The sequence below is a fragment of the Pan troglodytes genome, chromosome 18, assembly GCF_028858775.2.
Source record: "Pan troglodytes isolate AG18354 chromosome 18, NHGRI_mPanTro3-v2.0_pri, whole genome shotgun sequence".
Taxonomy (NCBI): domain Eukaryota; kingdom Metazoa; phylum Chordata; class Mammalia; order Primates; family Hominidae; genus Pan; species Pan troglodytes.
In genome coordinates this window covers 62,824,485-62,852,299 of record NC_072416.2, presented here as the reverse complement: position 1 = coordinate 62,852,299, position 27,815 = coordinate 62,824,485, and the positions used below count along the sequence as shown (strand labels likewise).

Below are 27,815 nucleotides of genomic sequence, written 5' to 3'. Positions count from 1 at the left end.
AGGTTTAAGGGACTTACAGTTTCACATGGCTGGGGTGGCTTCACAATCATGGAGGAAAGCAAAAGAGGAGCAAGCACATCTTACATGGTGGCACACAAGAGAGAAGTGCAGGGGGACTGCCCTTTTATAAAACCATTAGTTCTTATGAGACTTATTCACCATCACAAGAACAGCACAGGAAAAACATGCCCCCATGATTCAATTACTTCCCACTGGGTCCCTCCCATGAAACATAGGGATTATGGGAGCTACAATTCAAGATGAGATTTAGGTGAGCACACAGCCAAACCATATCATTCCATTCCCGGCCCCTCTCAAATCTCATGTCCTCACATTTCAAAACCAATCATGCCTTCCCAATAGTCTACCAACGTCTTAATTCATTTCAGCATTAACTACAAAGTGCACAGTCCAAAGTCTCATCTGAGACAAGGCAAGTCTGTTTAACCTATGAGCCTGTAAAATCAAAAGCAAGTTAGTTACTTCCTAGATACAATGATCTCCTTTTACTCCATGTCTCACATCAAGGTCATGCTGATGCAAGAGGTGGATTCCCATGGCCTTGGGCAGCTCCACCCCTGTGGCTCTGCAGGGTATAGCCCCCTCCCAGCTGCCTTTAAGGGCTGGTGTTGAGTGTCTGCAGTTTTTCCAGGCACACAGTGCAAGCTGTTGGTAGATCTACTATTCTAGGGTCTGGAGGATAGTGGCCTTCTTCTCACAGATCCACCAAACAGTGCCCCAGTGGGGACTCTGTGTGGGGGCTCCTACCACACATTTCCCTTCCACATTGCCCTAGCAGAGGTGCTCCATGAGGACCCCACCCCTGCAGCGCACTTCTGCCTAGACATCCAGGCATTTCCATGCATCCTCTGAAATCCAGGCAGAGGTTCCCAAGCCTCAATTCCTAACTTATGTGTATCTGCAGGCCCAACACCATGGGGAAACTGCCAAGGCTTGGGGCTTGCACCCTCTGAAGCCACAACCTGAGCTGTACCATGGCTCCTTTTAGCCATGGCTAGAGCAGCTGGGAAACAGGGCACCAAGTCTTGAGACTGCACACAGCAGGGGGGCCCTGGGACTGGCCCTTAAAACCGTTTTTCCCTCCTAGGCCTCTGGGCCTGTGATGGGAGGAGCTGCCATGAAGGTCTCTGGATGCCCTAAAGACATTATCCTCATCATCTTGGCAATTAATATTTGGATGCTTGTTACTTATGCAAATTTCTGCAGCCAGCTTGAATTTCTCCTCAGAAAATGAGTTTTTCTTTTCTATTGCATCATCAGGCTGCAAATTTTCCAAACTGTTATGCTTTGCTTCCTCTTGAATGCTTTGTCACTTAGAAATTTCTTCCTAAATCATTTCTCTCAAGTTCAAATTTCTATAGCATTCTAGGTCAGGGGGAAAATGTCACCAGCCTCTTTGCATAGCAAGAATGACCTTTACTCCAGTTCCCAACAAGTTCCTCATCTCCATATGAGACCACCTAAGCCTGGACTTTACTGTCCATATCACGATCAACATTTTAGTCAAAGCCAATTCAACAAGTCTCTAGGAAGTTCCAAACCTTCCCATGTTTTCCTATCTTCTTCTGAGCCCCTCCAAACTCTTCAAACCTCTGCCTGTTACCCAGTTCCAAAGTTGCTTCCACATTTTCAGGTATCTGTACAGCAGTACTCCTACTCCTGGTACCAATCTACTGTATTAGTCTATTCTCTTGCTGCTAATAATGACATACCTAAGAGTGGGTAATTTATAACGAAAATGAGATTTAATGGACTCACAGTTTCACATGGCTGGGGAGGCCTCAAAATCATGGTGGAAAGTGAAGGAGAAGCGAAGGCACATCTTACATGGTGGCAGCCAAGAGAGAAGTGCAGGGGAACTGCCCTTTCAAAAAACCATCAATTCTCATGAGACTTATTCACTATCACAAGAACAGCACAGGAAAAACCTGCACCCATGATTCAATTACTTCCCACCAGGGCCCTCCCACAACACGTGGGGAACTTCAAGATGAGATGTGGGTAGGGACACAGTCAAACCATATTAGCTGCCAAGAGCCTGTATGTATGTTTTTGTGTCAACATATGTTTTTATTTCTCTGATTTCAACACCTAAAGTGAAATTGTGGGGCCATCCTTCTTTGGTTTTTGAAAAACAGAAACAGAGGACAATTGAGTTATACTATTCCAAACTACAAAACAATCTTTCTCTTTCTAAGAAATATCTAAAACTGCTTCTTCTATAAACATGATAGGACCACTTGTATACACTATATTCAAATAAACAGGTAAAATTCTGGAATCAGGTAGATCCGAGGTTGAGGCTCAAGTGTTACTGATTGGGTCTGTGACATTTGACAGGTTACCTGATATCTCTGAGGCTTAATTTTTCTCATCTGCAATGTGGAGAGAATAGAAATGTCACAACAAATAGTTGTGAGTGTCTAGTGAGATTTGAAAAATAAATGAGAAGCCTTAATTTCAATTCTTGAAAAATAGCGAGTACTACACAGATGACTATGTGCACTTCAGCAAGTCACAGAATGGTTTACAAAAGAGGTTGTTTATAAAGCAGAGTTGCAAAAGACAGAGGCTGGCATCAGCACAAAAGAATGCCATAAAGTATTACAAAGAAATTGCTTGTTAAAAGCACAGGAGAGCATTATGACATTTATGCAATGAACCATAAATGTCTACATAGGAAGTTAAGGCTTTTCCGCCAGTACACATAACCCCAACTGGAAAATATTCATATTTTTCAGTGTAAATAAAAGATCTCACATTACAAAGCACTTTCTCAATGACTGTATCTTGAACAAAGTACTGCACATTAGCCTGAGAGGACCTCAATCAATACTAGTTTGGATTGCTTAAAGAGGTCAGTGGCAGAATCAGTGAAAAAACAAACAAAAAAAATACAAGGAAATGTAACACAATTTAATAATTATTACTGGGGCTCTGACCTCAAAACTGCAAGTTTAGATGATGTTGTAAACAAGCCTTTTAAAGATGACTTTTAAAATAAAATACTTACATTGCGGAGGTCACAAAGTTGTGCTTACCAGATGAATGGAGAAGCATAGAAAACAGTAGAGCTTATTGTACGAGTGGTTAATTTGGAGAGTGGCATCATTGTATAGGATTCAAAGCCTCTCTCACTTAGGTACCTTCGATGGAAGTGAAAATGGTGTGCTTTGGAGAACAGTGTTAAATGACCCAAAGACATTTATCCCAAGGATGAAAAAAGTTTGATGTTTCATTTGAATGATAAAAGAGTCTACAACTAAATTTATAAATTTAATAAATTAGGCTGATGATAGAGTTTAAAAAAAAATTCCATATTGAGAAAACAGAAGATCGACTTATATTTAGGCACTTACAGTACTTGCTACTCTAGGGAAAGGTAAATATTTACATCTTGGTAGATACAAGCCTGTGAATTAGAGACCACTGAGATTTGTTTCAAAGGGGTAGGAGCTGTCTGTCCGCAGGCGGTGACTTTGATCATATGAAACCCATTGCCAATTGAAGTGAGTAATGCCAGACAGTGTGTTTTCTAGTTTAAAGAAAGTATCCATTTTGTTAGCAGCAGGAAGTAGTGGGAAATTACCCATGAACAATGCTGTATTTTAAAGCCTGGGGCAGAAGTAGTGGATAAAGTGGGGATTAAATTGACAGCAGCATCACTATTTCAAGGCTTCAGAAATTACTTCAATCCTTTGATAATACTGTACATTCAAAGTGTAAACCACTGGAAATATCAAAGGCATTTCCCACATTGCTGGTGTGTGTGAGTGTGTGTGTGTGTGTGTGTGTATTTCTGCCTATATGTAGACACAATTGTGTCTGTATATTATATATCTATATATATTTATATACATGCTTTCACATGTGTTTATATGCATTTACTTTTCATAGTCTTCAAGATTACAAAGAAGAAAATAGCACAATATTGGTATAACTTAAAGTATTTTGCATCATCACTTAGAATCATAATTTAAAATGGTTTGGCCAGATATAAATGTTTTTAAAGTATTAAAATATCCAAAACTGGTAAGTAAAGGGTGTAGTGTTTTTTTGTGGAGTCAGTAAAATTATTATCAAATATGAATATGAGTGTAAAATCTTTTATGGTATAATCTAAATTTGGGAGCCTGAGTTTTATATTAAGTTTGAAAATATGTACCAGATACTGTATTAGATGATTGGAACATGTTATCTCAGTCCTTAGAAGATGCTCAGACCAAACACTCTTAGATATTATTCTCCTTGAATTACAAATAAGGAACCTCAGTATCAGAAAGGTAACGTGTTCAAGGAATTAAAAGTCACAGCTGGAATTAAAAGTCATATATCTGTGCCTGGAAAACCCTGCATTCTTTTTAACAAATTTAAATTTTGAAGAAGGAAAGAAAATGGGAGAGAGAGAGAGGCAGGCAGGCAAAGACAGAAAGAAATGGGGAGAGGCCTAATTTGTTTCATTTCGTCTTTCTATTATATCCCAGAGGGTGGGGGAGTGCTGAACATGCAGTAGGTGTTTAATAAATAGTCTCAACAAATACTTATTTAGTGAATAAATGCCTCCAAAAATGTGTATTTCTCTCCTGTCCACTCCACTTCACTTCAAGGACGTTTCTATTTTACAAACTAGGATACACACATGTACACATCTTTGACTTTAAAAAAAAATTCATCGGTTCAGCTTCGTCTTTAACAATTGTAATCAATGAAATGTGCCCTAACTGTAGAAAGAGTTTTACAGGGTAGAAATAGGATACACATTTTCAAATAAGATACATCTACTGAGCAGTCGTATAACAATGCAATATAAATTAGTTTTCATTTCAAATAAATGCAGGCCAATAATGTCTACCATTTCTGCTGGATAAACATGAAATCATCTAATATAAGAGCAGGAAAAAACCCTTAGAGATCTGTTGTCAATAGCCTTCTATTGCACTGCATTTAGTCTCCTCAGATCTACCCTGGCTCCCTCCAATTCTCTCCTGAAGTTGCAGCCAAAGTGATTTTTTTAAATGCAATTTAGTTCATTTCATTTTTCCGCTTGGGACTTCCAGTGGCACCCAACTGTTTTCATAGTAAGATCCTGTTCTTAGCCTATGTGAATCTAAATGGAAAGAGAGGTATGAATCAGATCATGTTATTTTCTGTTAGCTGCACTACTCAGCGTCTACTCCCCAGAGTGTGAGCTTCAATGCACCCTTGGGTCCTTGCTCTTGCTGACCCTTTTCCCTCCTTTGGCATGTTGCATAATTCCACCTTGACTTGTCCTTCAGATGTCAACCATAGGATCCTTCTCTCAAACACGATTTCTCTCTCCCACTAAAGAAAATCAGGTTCCTTTGGTTTACAGGCTCATGGATGCCTGTTCCTTTATTTCAGGCTGTTTTTCTCAGTTGTATTTATAAACCCACTTGCATGGGTATGGCGCTGACACTGGTCTCCCCTGCTAGACTGCCGGTTTCATTGCTCACCCTGTATTCCCAGCACAGTGCTCATTATACAGAAGATGTTCAACAAATACTTGTTGAGTAAATCACTTAGCCCTGACTCTCAATCTTGCTTCCATGGCAGTGTGAATTAATGTCATGGTGTGCTGCGTGAAACACGATACAGGAGCCCCTAGGGGGTTTGGAACACAAATGGTGTTTGTAGGCTACATTGGACGAAACAACGACAACTTCATGGACAGCCAGCGCCGAGAGGAAGTGTCCTGTGGCTGGGGTGGATCAGATGTGGTTTTAGAGCTGCAAAATGCTGTATTTTAAGTTTAAATTCTATGAGAAAGGAAGCCAGAACTGAAGCTAGAAAAGTGGCATCAAAAGTCAGGTTTTAGAGCCAACAACACCATAATAAAAATAAATAATAAATTGATGGCAGTAAATTAATAAATAATAAAATAAGCTATCACCATTATCAGTAGTAACAGCAGTGGCAGCCGCAGTAGCATCCAGCTCAGAGGGCAACAGTCTGAGAAGTTTGGAAATAGGTAAGGAATTGGAGAGCTAGGTGAGCTGGGACATGGGATTAGTTATTATTATAATAATGTGAGTAATCTGTAGACTGCGCTGGCCCATTATTTTTGCAGTGGTAGCTGTGTGACAAAAAGGCAAAATTGCATAATTATTAGCATAATTCATTGCACTTCTCAAGATCTGATTTCAAATCTTTCTCTACCCTTTATCTGTGACCTTTGACGAGTTCCTTAATATCTCTAAGCCTCAGTTTCATCATCTGGAAATACGATGGGGATAGTAATATGTCTAATTTTTAGAGTCTTTAGGAGAATTCAATGAAGAATACATGGAACATGTTCAAATTGTTGCTGAACCATAATAAGGGCTTGAGATAAAAAAAATAGCAACTGTTATTACTAGGAAGCAAGGTTGGGAAAACGCCACCTCAAAATTGATTTTAAAAGAGGAAGACGTAACAGGTGCCAAAACAATTAGAAATCAATAAGGAGACTAACATGTAAAATTGAGTAAATTCTCTTCATTTGTTCCTCTCTGTCCTTTGGGAGAATGATTACCATTCTTGTTTATATTGAACACTGTGTCCTACAGAAACACAAATTAAGAATGGCTTGCCTATCCCTGTATGTTTCAAAGTTTGGTCCAGGGATTTTCAGTCCCTTAAAGTGATCTTGCAAACAAAGTCCATGGTCAAAAAGGGTTTGAGGGAAATCTTCAAGCATCTTAGAAATCCTACAACAACAACAAAAAATCTGTCGTACTCAAATTACTCAATCAAAAGACCTTTTTCTATGTTATCCTAAGTAGCATGCCAATGAGTGCACTTTATGAATTGCTTATCTTTTTCATTTTACAGATGAGGAAACTGGGCCAAAGAGAGGCCAGTTACATATTTTCTTTAAGAGTTATGTTTGAATTAGAAAGAAAAACATAGTTGCAAATTTCCAAACACAAGGGAGAATGAGGAAATGCATATCATGCAAAAAACCTTAGTGATTCATTGAGGATTTATCACACTTGCTTAATAAAAATCCGCTCTTTTATTTTCTAATTTTTAAGGTTAGGCTTGCATATGACATTGAAATTGGAATCAATGTAGACCTATTTCTAATCCAATCTCTCTTTAAAATCTCAAAACATAGTATTTTCAAAATTTAGATGTGCTGGAATACTGGTAAGAGATTAATGTAAAAAAAGTTATTTTCCTAGCTTCTTTTTGTAAAAAATAGATGGATTGTATTCATAGGGATTTGGATGTCAGAAAGTGTGGCAGATTATATTCTCCAAAAGTGGCCACAGTAATATTTTCTTTCTCTTATGATCTTCCAGAGCCTTGCCACCCTGCTTCAAGAGGTGGAGCTATGTCTTTTTTCCTGGAATCTGAGTGAGAAGTAACTGCTCTGACCAACGGAGTAAGTTATGTGACTCTGAAGTAAAGTTATAATACAGCTTCAGCTTGTCTCTCTGTCTCTCAGGATGCTTGCCTATGCAATGCAACCACCATATTGTAAGGAAGCTCAGGTCACATGAAGAGTCTACGTGTAGGTGGTCAGACTGGTAATCTCTTCTAGATTCTCAAGCTACAGCCAGCATTAAGTGCTAGATGGGTGGTTTATGGAACCTCTAGATGAGTCCAGCCCCTGGCACCTGCAGTAAACGTCTGATAGTAAGTGGGAGGAGTGATCCAAGTTGCAGCCACATTTCACTCCTAAATGAATCCATCTAAGAACACCTTGGACTTGGCTTAACTTAATCTCGTAATCTATCCTCATCATTCACTCTGCACTAGGTACCATATGTTATCATAACTTTCTCTTTTTCTGATTTGGCAGTTGAACAATAGGTCTTATCCTCTCTCTAATGTCTTTACTTTTCTTAATTTGATTCATTCTATTCAATCAATAATCATTTATAAAATGTATCCCATGTCTGGTGTAAACATGGACTGCCCTTAACCTGTGGGCATCATTTTATGATGCATACTCTGCTGTGATACCTGGAGCAGGATAAGTCATTCACTCTTAGGCTCTCCATCTATAAACCAGGGATAAGTTTTCTTATACAAATGATAGAATCTGTGTAATGGGCATAATTTAGTCCCCAGCACACAATAAAAAACCCATATAGTATTTGTTCACAGTATCTCCGGATGACAGTATCTCCCCTGTATGCACAACTTCATACTGGCTACTCACAATTCCTAGGGTGAGTCTAGAGTCAGACATTGCTTTCTCTCACTTTGCACCCTCGTCTGGCTCCATTCTACATTTAGCTTCAATTCTCCATGTTACCTTGGCTATATACATCCTTTTTGGCATCAGCTTCAATTTTCCACTCACCAGCTTTACGTGCCATGCCATAGGAGGGAAATATTCTGGGTCACTGATCTGTAAATGAGGGTAGTACATCAGCTGGCAACTGCTCAGATTTGGGCATATCTGAGCTGGTGCAAAATGAGATTGGATGCTATGGAGACTGGAGAAGAGGGCTAAAAATTTCTTGACATGAGGTGCGTGCAGCATCAGCTAGTGCAGTGTCTAAAATCACAGACTCAGGAGAAAGAACTGCTTCTGTTCAAACACAAGTTCTGCAGGTTGCTGGTTCTATGACCTTTGGTAAGCTACTCAACCTTTCTAAGCCTTGGTCCCTCCCTGTATAAAATGAGCATGAGAATAACACCATCCACATGATAATATTGTGAAGGTTGAGTTAACGCCTGCAAAGTGCTTAGCACAGTGCCTGGCACTCCCCGAGTGTTTTTATTCTTTGTGTGTATTTGAAGCCCCACCATACAACCTCGGGTCCTTAACCAGTCCCACAGAAGCGTATTTGGTGCCAACAGCAGACATCTACTCAGCTGTGAATTCAGCTGTGGCCATCTGGCAGGCAGTATCTGGGAGGACTGAAGAGTGAGGTGGCTTCTTTGTGGGGATCAGCAGCATCTGCTTCTGGGAGAGAAGCTCTCCATGCCCCCTGGCATGTGCTTTACTCATAAATTCCCAGAAATGGGGACACAGCTGAGACCCACTGTTTGTGGAAGGAGACACACTCCCTCTTTCTCTGCTTTATCTATTTGGAGCTGGGGCTACAGTATCACTTGGATTGACATTCAGCTGCTGGTTTATAATGGCTTTCCCAGCAGAGTCCCTGCAGGCTTCACTGCCATAGTTCCTAGAGGAGTAGGAAGCCTATTGCTAACAAATACCCACAGAGAAATAAAAACTTATTTAAATGGATTTAGGCAATGTGTTTTAGCTCTTTTAGAACATTCAGTGACTCCTACAGTAGGCAGAATGGCTGCCCAAAGGTGTCCCGGTCCTTCATTCTTGAAACCTGTGACTGTGTTATGTTAAACAGAACAAAGGACATTGCTGATTTAGTTAAGGTTACAAACTTTAAAGCAGTGAAAATAACCTGGATTATCCAGGTGGCCCCTAATTATGCAGGTCTTTAAAAGCAGAGAACTTTCTCTAGCTGGAGTTAGTGTTGTGGCAGAAGCCAGAGAGATTCAAAGCACGAGAGCGACTCCACCTTCTGTTGCTTGGAGAGCACGACCAAGTTTGTGGGCAGCACCTAAGAGCAAAGTCAGGCCCCTCGTTGATGTCACCAAGGAAACAGAACTAAGTTTTATAGGCTCAAAGAGCCAAATTCAGTCAACAACCTCTGGAGCTTGGAAATGAATTCTCCAGAGCCTCTAGATAAGAGCATGGCTTGATTTTGGTCATGCAAGACCCTGTACAGAGGACTCAAATGGGTCCACCTGGACTTCTGACCTACAGATCTATGGGATTACACATTTGCGTTATTTTAAGCCACTAACTTTATGGTCATGTATTATGGCAGCAATGGAAAATGAATACAACTTCCAAAATAAATTTCAAATTCCTTATGATGGTGTTCAGAAGGCCTGTCCTGGTCTAATCCTGATTTTTCTCTAGTGCTTTATTCCACATGACTCCCTGTAATGTCAAGTTTCTGCCAACATCAGCATCCCTAAATGCCATTCTGTAGCCCAGGTTTTTAAAATGGAATTATGGGAATTCGGGGCAGGACAATTCTTCATTGGATGGGACAGTGCTCCATGCTTGGCAAGACTTTTGGTATCTATGACTCCTTGGGCTCTAAATGCCAGTGACACTGTCTGGTCATTGTAAGGACAATAAATACAGTTCACTGGGGTTTGTGAAGTTAGAGCACCACTGTAAGTGAACTGCAAATTGTCAGCCAGTATGTTCTGAATGACTACTAATCCTCAACAAGTCTTTTAATACTGAATAACCTGAATGAACAAGATAGAATTCCCTGACTTTAAGGGAGTCACATTGTAATAGAGTAGACTAAAAAACATGTAAAGAAACAGATGAATAGCTTTAAAATATTGAGAAGATAAAGCAGAACAATATGGTGGAGAGTGGAGAGAGTGTGCTGTATAATTTTTCTGCAGTGATCAGAGAAGGTCTCTCTATGGAGGTTGCTTTGAGGTGAGACCTCATTTGAGAGGAAATGGACACCTCAAGGTTAAGAGAAAGAAATGCCAAACAGAAGAATGAGTGGGTCCAAAGCTCTTGAGATAGGAAGAGCTTGGCATTTTCAAAGTCCAGAAAGGTCAGTGAATCAGGAACAGAGGGAACAATGGGGAGAAAGAAGCATCAAGCCGCAAGCATGGGCCAGATCACACACCGCTTTGTAGGCTATGGGTGGGAATTTGTGTTGTATTCAGCTTTCAGTGGAAGTCCACCAGTTTATTTATTTATTTATTTTTTAAATAAACAACTTCAAATATGAGTTGATAAACTAGCATAATAAGTTGCCTTGTGTTAATGTCATTAATCACCTGAGCTTTTGGCAAACAAATTTGTATATTCATATCCGCATCCACTTTTTCCACCTCTTCTGAAGAAATACCAGATATTATAAAATGTCATCTCTAAATATTCCTACTTTCAGTATTCTAAATACAACAACTCTTTTTAAAGCATAACTTTAATGCCACTGTTACACCTAAAATGAACAAAACTTACATAATACCTTCAATTATATTGGAGGGTTTTAAGGAAGAGGGTAGCATTGTGTCGGTTACCTGTTAGAAACCTCACCCCACAACCCTACGGACGGCAAAGTGTGAGGCAAGGTGGTGAAGGCAGAAGAGGGTGACTGTCAGGAGGCTGCACACTCTTGGAAGCCAGAAATGATTGTAGGTTCATCAGTGGATTTCTGGTGGGTGGCAATGGTTTAAATATAGGCTCGAAAGAAAAAAAGATAAATTGCGAATGACTCCTAAAGTTTTGGTCTGAACAACAAGGCTGATGGTTGTGACATCCATAGACCAGGAAATCTGGTTTGGGGTGAGGATAACAATAATATTATAAACTCCAGCAACACAGGCTTCTCTATATGTGTCAAGCATATTCATGTCTTTAATCATCATTTCCAATGTCTCCACAGCGTCACTCACAGAAATTCTCCTTGGTGATCAAACCAAGCTCATGTGCTTTCTCTTCCTCGAGGCTTTCTAGATACCCTATTTAATAGTTTATGTTGTTTCTGTCAATATCTAATTAAATCAAGCATTTTAATAAATAGATTTGGTTAAAGATCTTAAGTGATGGTGAAAGACTTCTTACAGAAAACAATGGCATACACACACTGGATCTGCTATGCTTTCGCTCCCTGGCCTTGGGCAAGTTACTTCCACTCTCTGAGCATTACTTTTCTCATTTACAAAGGAAGATCATTTCTCATTACCTTACTTGTAGTTGGATGATCATTTCTCCTTGCCTTACTTGTAGTTGGATGATATGAGGATTAATTAATAAAAGGCTTTCTCCTACCTATTTGGCACTAGTCAAAGATGATGAGTTACAATCCTCATTGTTGCTGCTGCTTATTATTATCATTGTTGTTGCTGCTTATCATCCTCACTGAAGAAGAGAAAATGATGGTATCCAACTGGGATTATGCCATTTGTGCTGGGCTCACAAGTTGATATATCAGACTCAGGAATCAGAGATGAGGATGATACTGAGGAAGACAAACCGCAAAGGTCCAGACATGGTGAATGGCTCTTCAAGGATACTGGGTGAAAAGCTTGAAGAAAATCCACTTCAGGTCTGAATTGGCAAAAACAGACATTATTTAAAGCTGTAGACTTTCATATTGGTCTAATTTGTGTAAACAACCTTTCTCTCCTGTCCCCAACACACACACACTTGCAATTGGATGCGTGTTTGACCCATCTATTCAGTCACTGAAGCTTTGTTTGTTCAAGAGAAACCTCAGGATTTTATTATGCAGAAATTTTATCATGGGCACCCATAAATCCCAATTAGGCAGCTTGTAGCAGAGCCACATGAGAAAGAACAATTTCTGTTTGTTCCTGGTGTCTCGTTAATGACATGGCTTCACAATGGGGTACAGATTGAAGCAATGTATCCAAGTAGGATGGTTAGCAGGCACAGGGTGGGAGGGTGGGAGCACAGGCTGCTCTTTTCTCTGCTACAAAATTATGTGAAGGCACCAACCTAAGGCTGGAAGTTAGGAGGCATAGATCTCAGCTCACTTCATCTCTCTCAGCATTGATTTTGGGCCAAGACAGACCGATTTTTATTTCAGATTCCTCTGAAACTCTCCAAGCTCTCCAGGCTTTCTTTATGCAAAACACGAGGACCAGCAGTGCATTAAGAGCCTGAATATAATGTGCCTAGCACAGTGTTTGAAAAATGGTTTTGTAATGAAAAGTAAAAGTAAATTCTATTCTTTCTTCTACTTTCCTCCGTTTTCTTATCTATAAACAGAGGAGCCTGGTTTCAGCAGGATATTATTTTATAAGAAAATCATGTATGAATAAATGAAATCACACACACACACATACACACACAGAGAGAGAAAGAGAGAGAGAGACAGAACCTCTTTTTGAAACAAAGTTTGCTATTTGTTCATTTAAAAAGCCAGTCTAGAACATCAACTTTTTGAAGACACGTAATTAAAAATCTGTCAAATGAGTACTGATGAGTTAATTTAGAAGTTAAAAATCAAAGACAGAGCCTATGAAAAAAGACAATAAACTATTTCCTAAATTGAATATAAACTTGAAAATAACATTCCCCCAGAATACTGTAAACTCCTACTATGTGTCAAACAATTCACTCCTGTTATTTATAACATTCTCACCACTATCACACAGTCAATTTGCATAGGAGGAATTTAGGTCACCCAGGGTATAAGCAACTGGCCTATGATCACACAGATAGAGGCAGGGACAGGCTCATGGCCCAGCTGTGTCAGATTCGAGACAGTGGATTGGATTTTTAAAATATGGTACATGTATGCCATGCAATACTACACATAAAAAAGAATGAAATCATGTCCTTTGCAGCAACATGGATGCAGCTGAAGGCCATTGTCCTAAGCGAATTAACACAGAAACAGAAAACCAAACACTGCATATTCTCACTGATAAGTGGGAGTTAAATATTGGGTACTCATGGGCATAAAGATGGAAACAATAGACACTGGGGACTTTAAAAGGGGCGAGAGAGGGAGGGGCAGTAAGGGTTGAAAAGCTCCCTATTGGGTACTAGACTCACTATCTAGGTGATCAGATCAGTCGAAGTTCAAACCTCAGCATCACCCAACATACCCTTGCAACAAACCTGCACATGTACTCCATGAATCTAAAATAAAAGTTGAAAAAAATATGCAGAATGGCCTCTCTTTTAATGATGTGCTATTTTGTATTAATCACCAGAGTTTTCTTCGTTTTTATCTTTATATATTTAATTATTACCTAATTAGCTATAACTAATTCTATAAATTCTGAGTCCCAACTATGACTTGGATGCTTGCATCCTCTTTAAGAACTCACAGTAGAATAGGGGAGAGTTAAGAACAAACTAACTAATATTAAAACGTGATGCAGTAAACCGTGTGATGAATGAAGGGGAGGATGCTGGAGAAACTGCAAGGTGAGGGGACCTAATTGTTTCTGGAGGCAGACATCTGTTTTTATTAGATTCAGAGGGATGAGTTGCCAGCCAATGAGCTGGGGAAGAAATGGATTTCTCACTTCCAAACAGATGCAGAAACTTAACAGCCTTGGGACAGAAAAGTTTGGTGGACAATCTATATAAACACCTGTTTTAGTTGAGTTTTTTGGTGTTAATAGTATTATTTTCCTGAGTAATCTATTTGTTTCATAGTAGAAAACTTAGAGTAGAAAAAGGAAAATAAAAATTTATAAATTTCCACTTTCTGTGTAGTCACCATTAACATTTTGGTAATTTCCTATCTGTGGTTTTCTTTGTCTATATGTGTGTTTATGTATTTATATGTACTACATGTTATCTGCTATATGCAAACATAAACTCATTTACTATCTAACTTCATCACTAACTTTTTCCACAGGTTCTTAATCAATGTTATTTAAATATTATTTAAATGTCATTACTTAAAATTTATGCTCTTGTAATGGTAGTGTTCAATTCAACAAGAAGACCTAACGATCTTAAATATATATGCAGCCAACATAGGAGCACCTGAATTCACAAAGCAAGTTCTAAGAGACCTTCAAAGATACTTAGACTCCCACACAATAATAATGGGGACTTCAACACTCCACTGACAATATTAAACAAATCATCAGGCAGAAAATTACAAAGACATTCAGGACCGGAACTCAGCACTGGTTCAAATGGAGCTGACAGACATCTACAGAACTCTCCACCCAAAAGCAACAGGATATATATTCTTCTCATCACCACATGGCACATACTTTAAAGTCGACCACATAATTGGACATGCCTCAGCAAATGCAAATACTCATCAGCAAATGCAAAATAACTGAAATCATGACAACCACTCTCTTGGACTACAGCACCATCAAATTAGAAATCAAGAGAAAGAAATTCACTCAAAACCATAACATTTATATGGACATTGAATAACTCCTGGAATGACTTTTGGTAAATAGTGAAATTAAGGCAGAAATCAAGTTCTTTGAAACTAATGAGAACAAAGATACAATATACCAGAATCTCTGGGACACAGCTAAGGCAATGCAGAGGGAAATTAATAGCGCAAAATGCCCACATCAAAAAGTTAGAAAGATTTCAATTTAATAACCTAACATCACAGCTAAAAGAACAAAAGAAGTAAGAGCAAACTAACCCCAAAGCTAGCATAAGATGAGAAATAAACACAGAGCTGACTTGAAGGAGATTGAGACACAAAAACAACCCAAAAGATGAATGAATTCATGAGTTGGATTTTTGAAAAAATAAAATGATCACTAGCTAAATTAATAAAGATGAAAAGAAGAAGATCCAAATAAACACAATTAGAAAGCATAAAAAGGATATTACCACTGACCCAAAGAATACAAATAATTTTCAGAAAATGTTATGAACATCTCTTTGCACATAAACTAGAAAATCTAAAATAAAAGGATAAATGCCTGGATACCTACGCATTCCCAAGTCTAAGCTGGGAGGAAATTGAATCCCTGAACAGACCAACAGTGAGCTCCAGAATTGAATCAGTAAAAAATAGCCTACCAATAAATAAAAGTCTAGGACCAGACTGATTCACAGCCAAATTCTACCAGATATACAAAGAAGAGCTGGTACCATTCCTACTGAAACTATTTCAAATAATTGAGGAGGAGGGACCCCTCCCTAACTCATTCTATGAGGCCAGCATCATCCTGATACCAAAACCTGGCAGAGACACAACAACAGCAACGAAACTTTAGGCTAATATCCTTGATGAATATTGGTGCGAAAATCCTCAACAAAACACTGGAAAACTGAATCCAGCAACACATCAAAAAGCGTATCTATCATGATCAAGTAGGCTTTATCCCTGGGATGCAAGGTTGGTTCAATGTACACAAATCAATAAATGTGATTCATCACATAAATAGAACTAAAGACAAAACCCATATGATTATCTCAATAGATGCAGAAAAGGCTTTCAATAAAATTCAACTCCCTTTCATGTTAAAAACTCTCAATAAACTAGGTATTGAAGGAACATACCTCAAAATAATAAGAGCCCTCTATAATAAACCCACAGCCAAAATCATACTAAATGGGCAAAAGTTGGAAGCATTTTCCTTGAAAATTGACACAAGTGAAGAATGCCCTCTCTCACCACTCCTATTCAGCATAGTATTGGAAGTCCTGGCCAGAGCAATTAGGCAGAGCAAGAAATAAAACATATCCAAATAGAAAGAGAGGAAGTCAAACTGTCCCTATTCGCAGACGACATGATCCTACATCTAAATTTGGGCCCAGAGTTGTGGCCCAAAGCTCCTTAAGCTAATAAACAACTCCAGCAAAATCTCAGGATACAAAATAAACATAAAAAATCACTAGCACTCCTGTACACTAACAACAGTCAAGGTGAAAGACAAATTAGGAATGCAATCAAATTCACAATTGCCACAAAAAGTATAAAATACCTAGGAATACGGCTCACATGAGAAGTGAAAGATCTCTACGAGGATTATTACAAAATGATGTACAAAGGAATAAAAAATGACACAAACAAATGGAAAAACATTCCATGCTCATGGATAGAATCAATATTGTTAAAATAGCCATATTGTCCAAAGCAATTAATAGACTAAGTGCTATTCTTATCGAACTATCAATGACATTCTTCACAAAACTAGAAAAAAAACTATTTTAAAATTTATACGGAACCAAAGAAGAGCCCTAATAGCCAAGGCTATCCTAACTAAAAAGAACAATGCTGGAGGCATCACACTATACAACTTCAAACTATACTACAAGACTACAGTAACCAGAATAGCATGGTACTGGTACAAAAACAAACACATAGACTAATGGAATAGAATAGAGAGCCCAGAAATAAGGTTGTACCACCTACAACTATCTGATCTTCTACAAAGCTGACAAAAACAAGCAATGGGGAAATTCTCTCTATTCAATAAATGGTGCTGGGATAAATGGCTAGCCATTTGCAGAAGACTGAAACTGGACCCCTTCCTTACACAATATATAAAAATTAACTGAAGATGGATTAAAGACTTAAATGTAAAAGCCAAAACTATAAAAATCCTGAAAGATAACCTATGCAATACCATTCTGGACATAGGAATGGATAAAGACTTCATGATGAAGACACCGAAAGCAATTGCAACAAAAGCAAAAAATGGACAAATGTGGTCTAATTAAATTAAAGAGTTTTTGCACAGCAAAAGAAACTATCAACACAGTAAACAACCTATAGAATGGGAGAAAATTTTTGCGAACTATGCTTCTGACAAAGTTCTAATATCCAGAATCTTTAAGAAATGTAAACAAATTTCCAAAAAAAAAAAGAATTAAAAAGTAGGCAATGGGGATGAGCAGACACTTTTCAAAAGAAGACATACATGTGGCCAACAATCACATGAAAAAAACTCAACATCACTAATCATTAAAGAAATGCAAATCAGAATCACAAAGAGATAACATCTCACACCAGACAGAATGGCTACTATTAAAAAGTCAAAAAATAAGGTACTAGTGAGGTTGTGGAGAAAAAGGGACTCTTATACATTGCTGGTGGGAGTGTAAATTAGTTCAACCATTGTGGAAAACAATGTGATGTTTCCTCAAATACCTAAAAACAGAACTACCATTTGACTCAGCAATCTCATTACTGGTATATAGCCAAAGGAATATAAATAATTTTATCATAAAGACATATGCACATGTGTTCATCGTAGCACTACTAAAAATAACAAAGACATGGAATCAACCTAAGTGCTGATCAATGGCAGGGTGGGTTAAAAAATGTGTTCCATATATACCTTAGAGCATAAAAAAGAGTGAGATCATGTCTTTTGCAAGAATATGGATAGAGCTGAAGTCCATTATCCCTTGCAAACTAAAACAGGAAGAAAACCAAATATCACATGTTCTCACTTATAAGTGGGAGCTAAAATATGAGAAGACATGAACACACACAGGGGAACAACAGACACTGGGACATACCAGGGGGTGGAAAGTGGGAGGAGGGAGAGATCAGGAATTATAACTAATGGGTACTAGGCTTAATGCCTGGGTGATGAAATAATCTGTACAACAATCCCCCGTGACATGAGTTTACCTGTATTACAAACCTGCATGTGTACCATTGAACTTAAAAGTTAAAAAATGTATGCTCTTGAAAGTCCTCATTATAATGTGATAGCCATAGTTATCATTCCACATTGTGGGTTTAACAGTACTTACTTGATCAACTTCAAGATGTACTGTACCCCAAAAAGGTAACAGCTACCCTCCTACCTCACTCATCCATTACCACATCCCCAGTTCCTACTTTGGGTCTTACATATAGTAAGGACCTAGTAATGCTCAAATGACTAACTGGCTACAGTTGGATATTTACATGATCATTATCATTTTATTTTACTTATGCATACACACACACAACACAGTCCTACCATGAAAATTTCTCAACCCAGGTCTTAGTCTGACTCTTTGCTTTTTTTAGAAAATACTAATTTACTAGAAATAAATTTCTTCTGCATCCAAGGCCAAGGTAAACTTGCAATCCTTGGTTATGTGTTGCCAAACTTGCATTGCACTAAGGCTGTCAACATTTTTTCCTCCCACCACTAATCTATGACAAAGTCCTTTCCCTGTACTCCTGCCAACAGTGCATATTATTTATTTTTACATCCTTGCTAATTAGAGAGGTAGGAAATGGTATCTAATTTCATTAATGAGTACTAACGCTGAACATTTGCTTATGGGTCTATAGTCATTTGAAGCTCTTCAATGAATTAAGTTCTTTTTTTAACAAAACCTGCCTTTCGGTTCTGGATTATAAATATTAACACAAACAGAACTATGCCTGATATGCAGTTAGTTATGTGTTAGTTATTGGTTAGCAGATATATGTTAGCTATGGGGAAAAGCCAAATTTGTGAAACGTTGAGTTGACGTGTGCATTTTAAATAAAAATACAATGACATAATGCATGCAAGTACAATAATCCCTAAAATTTTCAATTTAAATTGTGAGAGAGAAATAATATACAGGGCAGAGAGGCATACATGACTGTAATTAAGAGAAGAGACTCTGGATCGAGACTTCCTAGGTTCAAATCTAGGCCCTTCTACTTACTATCTAGTTATGAGTAATTAACTTCAATACGTCTCAGTTTCTTGGTCAAAAATATGGAGGTTAATTATGTTACCTACTCTATGTTAGTATAATGAAGATCAAAGGTTTTAATAACTGTAAATACTTAGAAATTGGCTGACACATAATAAGTATTCAATCAGTTTTAACTAGTTAAAAAGTAAACAGATCAACTAATCTCACATAGCAATAATTATACAGAGGAGATGCACAGGGTCGTGCGATAAAGAGTAATTGACAGTGAGGCAGGGGTTGGGAGAAACGTTCAGGCAGAGGAAATAAAATGTGTAAAGGTCCTGCAATAGAAGAAAATAAAAGGAAATCAGTGTTGCTGAGGGAGAATGTTGCTGAGAAGGAAAGTGGAGCAACAAGTGATAGACAACGTCTCTGAAGGCCAGACTATTCAGGGCCTTATGGACCATGGAAAAAGAGAGTTTTATTCAATTTTACCTAGTAACAGGGTCACATTAACCCTTTCAACAAGAAAGCTAGAATTAAAGGGAAAACAAATGGGAGGTAATTTGGATGACATTTATTTTACATCTTTGAAGCAAAATAAAAGATTGCATTTCAACACAAAGATCTATGAATGTCTATCAAGTCTTAATGATGCTACAATCTTGTTGGCAAACTCTCTTTGCAGAGAAAAACTTAAGCCATTTATAAGCAAAATACAAGCAGGAAGCCCCCAAAACCCCTTATCCTCTAGGAGAGTGCTCCCAGTACCCCCAACCCCCAGACAGGCTTGGATTCCTCCCTGTTCTCTATGACACTAAGGGATTGCAAACATTTTACATCCTGTCCATACGTTGGCCCATCTTATTATCCTCTTTCCCCATAGTTTGGCATTTGGGATAACAGCTATTTTATATTGGTTGTTTTATATCTCTAGGACCCAAAGGAAACAGCAAGAATGTTTGGCCACCATCAAAGTTAATAATAATACTAATAAAAAGAAGATGGTAAAAAAAATATTGTTTAGTAACAGATGTCTGTATGAGGAGGATCAACTCTAACCAACTTCCTTACCTAAACCCATCACTCATTAAGCCTGGAGGGGGAGCTTCTCATTTGTTGTCTAATTTTTGTGTTGATCATCAAGTGGATAATATAATACTTTCATTTTTATCCCAGGATTTGGGGGAGGTATTAATTAGCATATTTCTTCTTCAATCTTGGAACATCTGTATAACAAAATGTTAATTGACATTGGAACGCGTTTTTATTCCAACATACAATACATTCACTCAGGTTATCATGTAATATTACAAATGCTTATGTCATGTTAAAAACCCCAAGTGACCTCAGAGATATGTATAATATATAGTTCCTTGACCAGAACACTGATATCATGAACTAATATTTAAATGATGGCAATTGGTAGGCCTTTGTGAAATGTTAGATTCTAAAATTTAAGAAGTCACTTCACTTACCCAAATGTGGAGAGCAGCAAAAACAGTGCAGGCTTTCACTCACGTCTGCATGGATCTCAATGTTAGCTTTGCCATTTGCTAGCTGCAAAGAACTTGACTAAGTCTCATTCCCTCTGATTCCCATTCTTCTTCACTGATCTCCTTATATGACATAAAATGAAGATATTGTCAATGTCATTTTTAGTATTGCTCTAAGAATTATATAATATTTAGTTAATATTTATTAAATGGGAATTGCTTATGCAAATCTCAAACTTCACAATAATCCTACGGTGTTGTTTTTTTAGATCCATTTTTAAGGAAGGAAATAATAGTAGATGACTAGCCCCCAAAAATTGGGATGGAACTCAAGTAGGACTAACTCCAAATTCGCAGAAATTTCCAATCCAAAGCATTAACTTGCTCATGTAGCAATTCTGTACTCTCCTGGAAATCAGTCTCAAGAAAACCAGGATAATTGCTAATAAACAATTTAGAGATGTTCACTCCCAAACACATTTCCCTTGAGTAAATAGCACTCAAAGGTCCATGCTTTTTGCTATCATAAAATGTGGAGAATAAACTCAACTTTTACTTCCCTTGGCCAGGACTGTCCCCGTCTAAGGAACTGCTAGTCTATCACCTCTGTGTCTGATGTCACCTTCATAACCATTCCCTGTTTTTCATTCCTGCTACACCTGTAAAATATATGCTCATATAGTGCCTTGTATGGATGAATAACTTCCCCTACTCTCAGATTTCCCCCTTAAGCCCAATATTGCCTGGTAGATTTCCTGTTGTACAGCTGAAATTACTCTATATCAATCCCACAGAAGCCTGGCATTTGGTACACTGGCCCCTCCCTTTGGGGATCTTTCTCCTTCTCACACTGTCCCTCTGCAGTAGCAAATGTTTCAGCCTCCTGCTTCTCCCCTACATTGCCATATTTGTTCAATCTATGTAGATTCATCACATGGAAAAATTTATATCTTCCCATCGCATCCAAATCCTATCTAAGCTGAAAGGTTTGGCTTGAACTTTATATATTCTGCCTTCCACAATTTCCACCAGATAAAAGAACGAATTTTACTTAGTATTTTTTCTCATGAAATTTAAAGTTATTAATGATGTGCTTTTTTTTTCTGATGTTAGACTGCAAATTTTCCCATAAAGAATGCTTGCGTTTTCTTTAGAGATCTCTCCTGGTGCTCAACACCTGAAGCTGTATGTAGAACACACACGCAGAGTAACTGCTACATGACTGAGCCTATATTGTAAGTTTTTCAAGGTTAAGGTATCCTGCCCTAGAGTTCCTAACACAGAACACAGCCTGAACTTCTAACATCTAGGATCCATTGAGCCTTCTGGTAACTGCTTCCTCATATTTATTTCTATGGGGTGAGGATGGGAGTACACCTTAGTTCAATCTAATGTCCTTATGTGGGGCTCCATCAATCATCATATCACGTTGCATAGCCACAGTGATTATGTGATTGGTTTAGGGATGGGCAGGTCACTCACTCAAAGCTGATGATACTGAGTGAGAATGGAAGATAATCAAAGCTAGGGGCTGCTTTGGTAATCTTGTTGTAACCACTAGGGGAGATCATCTCCGAGAGTGGATTCAATATCCAGGAAGCAGAGCTGAAACATGGCAGCAGAGAATCCCCATCCTGATTCTATCATTTGTGCCCAGCCATGCCCAGACCTGAGGCTAGCTAGCTCTCCTCCTCATGCTTAATTTACTTGAAAGGATAGGGTTCTTCTCTCTGCTTAAACTAGTTTGAGTCTAGTTTTCTGTCACTTGCCACCAACTGAGTCTTATGTATTAAGTAGGTATTGGTTAATTTTTTGAAGAGATTCTTAAGGCAGTAAACAAAGCTGCCATTGAAAGCCCCTGGAAGAGCCCTTAACAAGGAGCCTTTGAAATTGGAGAGAGGATGTGAATATTAATGGCATTTCTGCAGTGAGGGCAGTGAATCTTGGTTCTGACCTTCAGTAAGAGCTAAACAAATAAGACTCTATCAACTCCTCACAGGTTCCTGTCAAACAGCATTAAAAACACAACACTGCATAGCAATTCATGCAAAGATCTTTTACCATGTAGAAATGCTTATCAATAATATACTTAGGACATCATGGGGTAAAGATTGGGATGAGGAATGCCAGGTTAGCGGGTCAGGTTGTTTAAATGGCATAGAGAGATGGTGAATCAGGACCTAAGCGGACCAAACAATGAGATGATGTTTACTTTCTCCCTGGTCCTCTGTCTTTAGCCTATTGGACTTTGTGGTTAAAATACTTTAGAGTCCTCATTGTACCACTGTATCTCAGCCTTAGTCTTCCCATCTGTACAATGGGAACTGTAAGTAAATACATGCAAACTTTTAACAGATTGGTACTCTGGGTTCTCTAGTTCAATGATTTTGAAACTTTTTTGACTCCAACCCACATAAAGAAATACACAAAACTTCTTAACCCAGGATGCACCCACACATATACATCTGAAACAGAACTTTCAGACAAAAATTCTTATTCTCACAATGCAAAATGTTTCTGATATTTTCATTCAATTATTATTATAACATTATTTTTCTTTTAAGATGGCTATGGTTCACTGAACTAATTTCATGGCCACCGTGGGTCTTGACCTCAAGATTGAAAAATGTTACTTTAGGTCAACCTATGGTGCAAAATGAACTTTAGGTCAATATACATTAAATCTAAGCAGAGCTTTAGTTCTAAATCCCTAGGGAGTCACCTGGCCTCATGAACAAGGCTGTGCTACTACTGATTTTTAAGTGCACCTTTGGTCCCAGGCTTAGACTAGGAGTTGAGGAAGCAGCCTGTCCCATACCCCTTTCCCCCTGGACACACCTCTTATTCTCATTCTGCTTCTCAAGTGGTTTCTTCCACCTGTTTTGTTCAGTGAGGATACACCCAAAATGAAAAAAAATGCAGAGGAATGAGAGGTTAAGGTTCTCACACTTTTGTTTGTAAAATAATTTGCCAGGGAGTTTTAAAATAGTTCAAGATGCTCAAAGATTATATTTCAGTGGGTTTGGCATGGGCTCCTGGAGTCTGGATGTTTAATAAGCACCCAGGGATTTTGGATGAAAGTGAAGGGACATATTATCCTTGGATAAACACTCATATTAACAGAGAACATAAGGCTTTTCTAAACTCCATTAGAAGCTGGAGATATGGAATCATACTATTAGCAGTTAGCAGCAACAATGTGAAGGTTTTCTTCAAACTGAGAGCTGAGGATAGGGATGGAGAAGAAGCAAGTTGCCTCTATCTTCACCATAATCGGAAAGTCCAGTGGGAGAGACCACACACAGAGTAGTTCCCTGTCTACACTCCCCCTCCAACCCCCTTCCACTTCAGCCAGGCTGGCTTAAGTTCTTGAGCCAAACAGGTGGCTGTCTTTATTAAATGATAAGGGGATTTAGGATGTGAGGAGGTGGATGGATGGGGTAAGTAAAAGCAATACAGCATCTTCAGTCTTGTTATTTTTAAATGTGGTGTTCCATATGTCAGATCCTAGTGAGCACCGGCTTCCTTGTACCCAGGGGAGCCATGTTCCCGTGTTTGCATAGGGGAAGAAGATTCATGTCCTTTCATTATTTCTGTAACCTCCTGCAACTCTATTCAAGGAGAGCCTGTTGGGCATTTGTTAGAGTCATGTTTAGAGAACAAACTTGAGTAGTCAGAGTAGTAAGTCAGTCAGCAGAGAACAGAGAAGAGAGGCCATGACTTTCCACCTTACTTTCTTCGACAGGAATGGTTACTGAAACATAGTTGTCTGGACATGTATTTTAGACTTCATGGCTCTTACGGTTCCTTCCAACTCTAGAATGTCTAGAAGTCTATGAGTCATTGGCATACAAATGTTATTTTGTTCAAAGTCTCAAGCAAAAGATTGAAGAACAGAATTGTTGGAAACAAAATATGGCCAGTGAGTCTCAATGGTTCAGGTTTCTGTGAGCTGGCTTTGGAAATAGCAACAGTTTGCAGAAGAGAAAGTTGTGGGAAACTGGCAGGAAAAGGCAACATGAGGCCAGAGGTAACTGAGATAAAACCTCACATTTCTAAGCTTTTAGCTGTATGGTCTCAGGTAAGACACTAAACTTCTCCAGGTCAGTTTTATTATTGGTAAAATGGGAATAAAATAGTTTTTGTTTTGTTTTGTTTTTTTGTTTGTTTGTTTTTTTGAGACGGAGGCTGACTGTCGCCCAGGCTGGAGTGCAGTGGCGCAATCTCGGCTCACTGCAAGCTCCGCCTCCCGGGTTCACGCCATTCTCCTGCCTCAGCCTCCCGAGTAGCTGGGACTACAGGCTCCCGCCACTACGCCCGGCTAATTTTTTTTGTATTTTTAGTAGAGACGGGGTTTCACCGTGTTAGCCAGGATGGTCTCGATCTCCTGACCTTGTGATCCGCCCGCCTTGGCCTCTGAAAGTGCTGGAATTACAGGCGTGAGCCACCACGCCCGGCCGGGAATAAAACAGTTTTAAGTGAAAAGTACGTTTTTTCAGCCAAGCATACATTTATTTATTTATTCTTTGAGAAAGAAATAATTGTTTTCTGTTACGTATTGGTTATTGAAGCAAGCATTGTTTGGTCTACTGAGGGATAGTATGTGAGAATATCAGGTTTAGTGAAATGTATTATAAATTACTGGTTGAATGCTATACGCAGTTTTCCTTCCTCAATAGCTTTCCTTGTATATTCCATCATGAATCCCCCTTATACTGGATCTCTTCCTGAGACACCTATTATTTTAACATTTCTAGTCTTATACCCTTCTTCTCTTCTTACTACTTCTTCTTCCAAGAACACCACTTTTTTTTGAGAAACTATTCTGCCATCATTCCGGGTGGTTCTGGTGAGACTGTTGATCACAGCAACCACCTCCTCATCGTAAAGCTGGGCATGCAAACCAAGCTGTCCAATGAGTACTCCATCTTTCCTGGCCATAGCAATTGGTCTGAGAAGAACAATTAACCAAAGCAGGGCAAATTATAGTTTTCCCTATGGTGTACCATATACATTTTGGGAAAGGCTATCTTTTCCTTTAGATATGAGTCATAAAATTTTATGCTTGAATATGTCATGATTCTCCCAACACACAGAGGGATTTAGAACTCAAAAAGAAAAAAAGATGCCAGGGTCCTTAAAACTTCATTGGAAAAGCTGGATCCAATTGTGCCTGAAGCTAGATGTGAACCAATATATTCCTTTTTTTAGTTTAACTTATTTAGAGTTCAGTTTCTGTCCCTTGCAAATCAAAGAGCCCTGAATAACTCATCCTTTAAAGTGTGCCTCAATCTATACTTCCTCACAAGATGTCCTTTGATCTCTTCAGCAAGAGATCACCAGCAGAGTACTTTTTTTTTTCTCCTTGTATTGAGATTTTCTATTTTACAGCCTGGTTTTATAGTTAATTGCATGCATATTAGTGGCCCTTTTTAAATCCAATATTAGACATTTATTTGTAAAGGAAGTTACTTCAAATATTGATCATTAATATTTTCATAATTAATAATAATTTAAGATTAATAATAACTATTCAGTGCCAGGACTTATGCTAGTAGCTTTAAAAGTGTTATTGAATCATCATAACATTTTTAACAGACAGGTTTTGTTATGTTTTATAGGTTAAACATAAAACATATTCAAGGAAGGTCATTGGCTTGCCCAATTTCCTATAGCAGAAAGCAAGATTAGAACCCAGGTCAGCCTTACTCAATAAGTTGTGATTAATTGTGTGTGTGTGTGTATACATACACATATGTATGCATGTATGTGTGCATATATACACACACTTACATGTGTGTATATATGTATATATTTTTTAGCCAGTGTTGTCGTGATCAATTCTCGTCAATGTTATCTTGTACCCCACATCCTCCTCTCCCAGTTTATTGTTCCTGGGGATATGCCTAATGCAATTACATCAGTAAGTGAATGGATTGATTGCATGAAATTGATACCTAGAGTGGCAAAATTACATGTAAAGAACATTTCCTGCATCATTCATGGAAAAACATAGGTCCAAATATAGATGGCATGGTCTTCTGATCTCACAAGTTAGTGCTTGGCAAAAACTCTATAAGGCTACCAATTTCTGAAAGACAAGCCCATTTAGAGAGGAACAAGCTATGATGGATGCGTAGTCCCAGAAAATGTACAATAAAGGATAGAAACATTGCTATGCATGATTTTTTAATAACTACAAAAAATTCCATGTACAGGAGTTCTGAAAATTGATAGCGTTGCCAATGCCACTCATCTCTTTAAACAAGCAAACTCATCTTCCCTGGTGCTGTTACATCTGTAATAAATTGGCTCCTCAGACATATCAGCTTGCAGGTTAGAACTGAGATTGAATAGATAATAACTTTTGGGGTAGCAACGCCTGCCAGGGCAAATAATAAAGAAATTTATGACCTGAGAAGTGCAGGGTGATAGTGTTCCAAAAATATATTTCACCTGGTCCCAAAGCAGGTTCATTAGGTATCCAGGAAGCTGCAGAAAAATATTCAGTACCTAAGGGGAGGTGACTAAAAAAGAACAATCTCAAACATAGATGAGCCATTACTTATAAAAACATGTAGGTCAAAGAAAAGCTTGCTGCTAAATGCCTTTTAAAATCAAGACACAAGGGCTGAGAGTTTGGCTGGGGGCATGCCTAAATCTTGCACAGGGAATCAAGCTGTGCTTCTTCAGTGACCTTACATAGTATGGCAGCTTTTGCAAATATCACACTGAATACCAATGGCTTTGATAGAGCTTCAGTAAGTGGGTTCTCTGTTTTGGGTAATCATTTTTCTCCCTTACAAAAATAATTAAATCTCACCATTGAGCTGAGTCTACCAACACTGTGCAAACACAATTAAACTGAACGAGGGAGATAATTCCACAGAAAGGTGACCATGTCAAGTGGACAGAAGCCTACCTGGGAGCTAAGGTCTTCATTAAAGTTCTGGCTCTAATATCATAGTTTGTGTGACCCAGATCAATGGCACTTAACTGCTTTGAAAGGCGGTTATTCATCCTTAAACATTAGGAAGTTGTAACAGCAAATACTTTTACTTGTGAGAAATGATGATTAAGATATTGTGAGTTGGGGAGGACTTCAAAGTGGAAGTCTTCACACTTCATGCAGCATTGGATTCCTTTTTTTTTTTTATTATCATGGAGGCTATTGACCTTTTCTTTGAACACTAAAAGTCCTAAGGCTGGGC

At 38.4% G+C, this 27,815-nt stretch overlaps 2 long non-coding RNA genes across 8 annotated transcripts in view; one reads left to right on the top strand and one right to left on the bottom strand.

Moving 5' to 3' along the window:
• LOC134808818 (uncharacterized) overlaps positions 1–27,815 on the top strand; it is a 243,714-nt gene that overhangs the window by 115,309 nt on the left and 100,590 nt on the right. The window lies entirely within an intron of this gene.
• LOC134808819 (uncharacterized) overlaps positions 10,991–27,815 on the bottom strand; it is a 234,065-nt gene continuing 217,240 nt past the window's right edge. Inside the window, exons 7-8 of the long non-coding RNA XR_010152635.1 lie at positions 20,587–20,727; positions 10,991–12,106 (exon numbers count right to left, since the gene is read on the bottom strand). This is a non-coding gene — a long non-coding RNA (uncharacterized LOC134808819). The remainder of the gene's footprint in view (positions 12,107–20,586; positions 20,728–27,815) is intronic.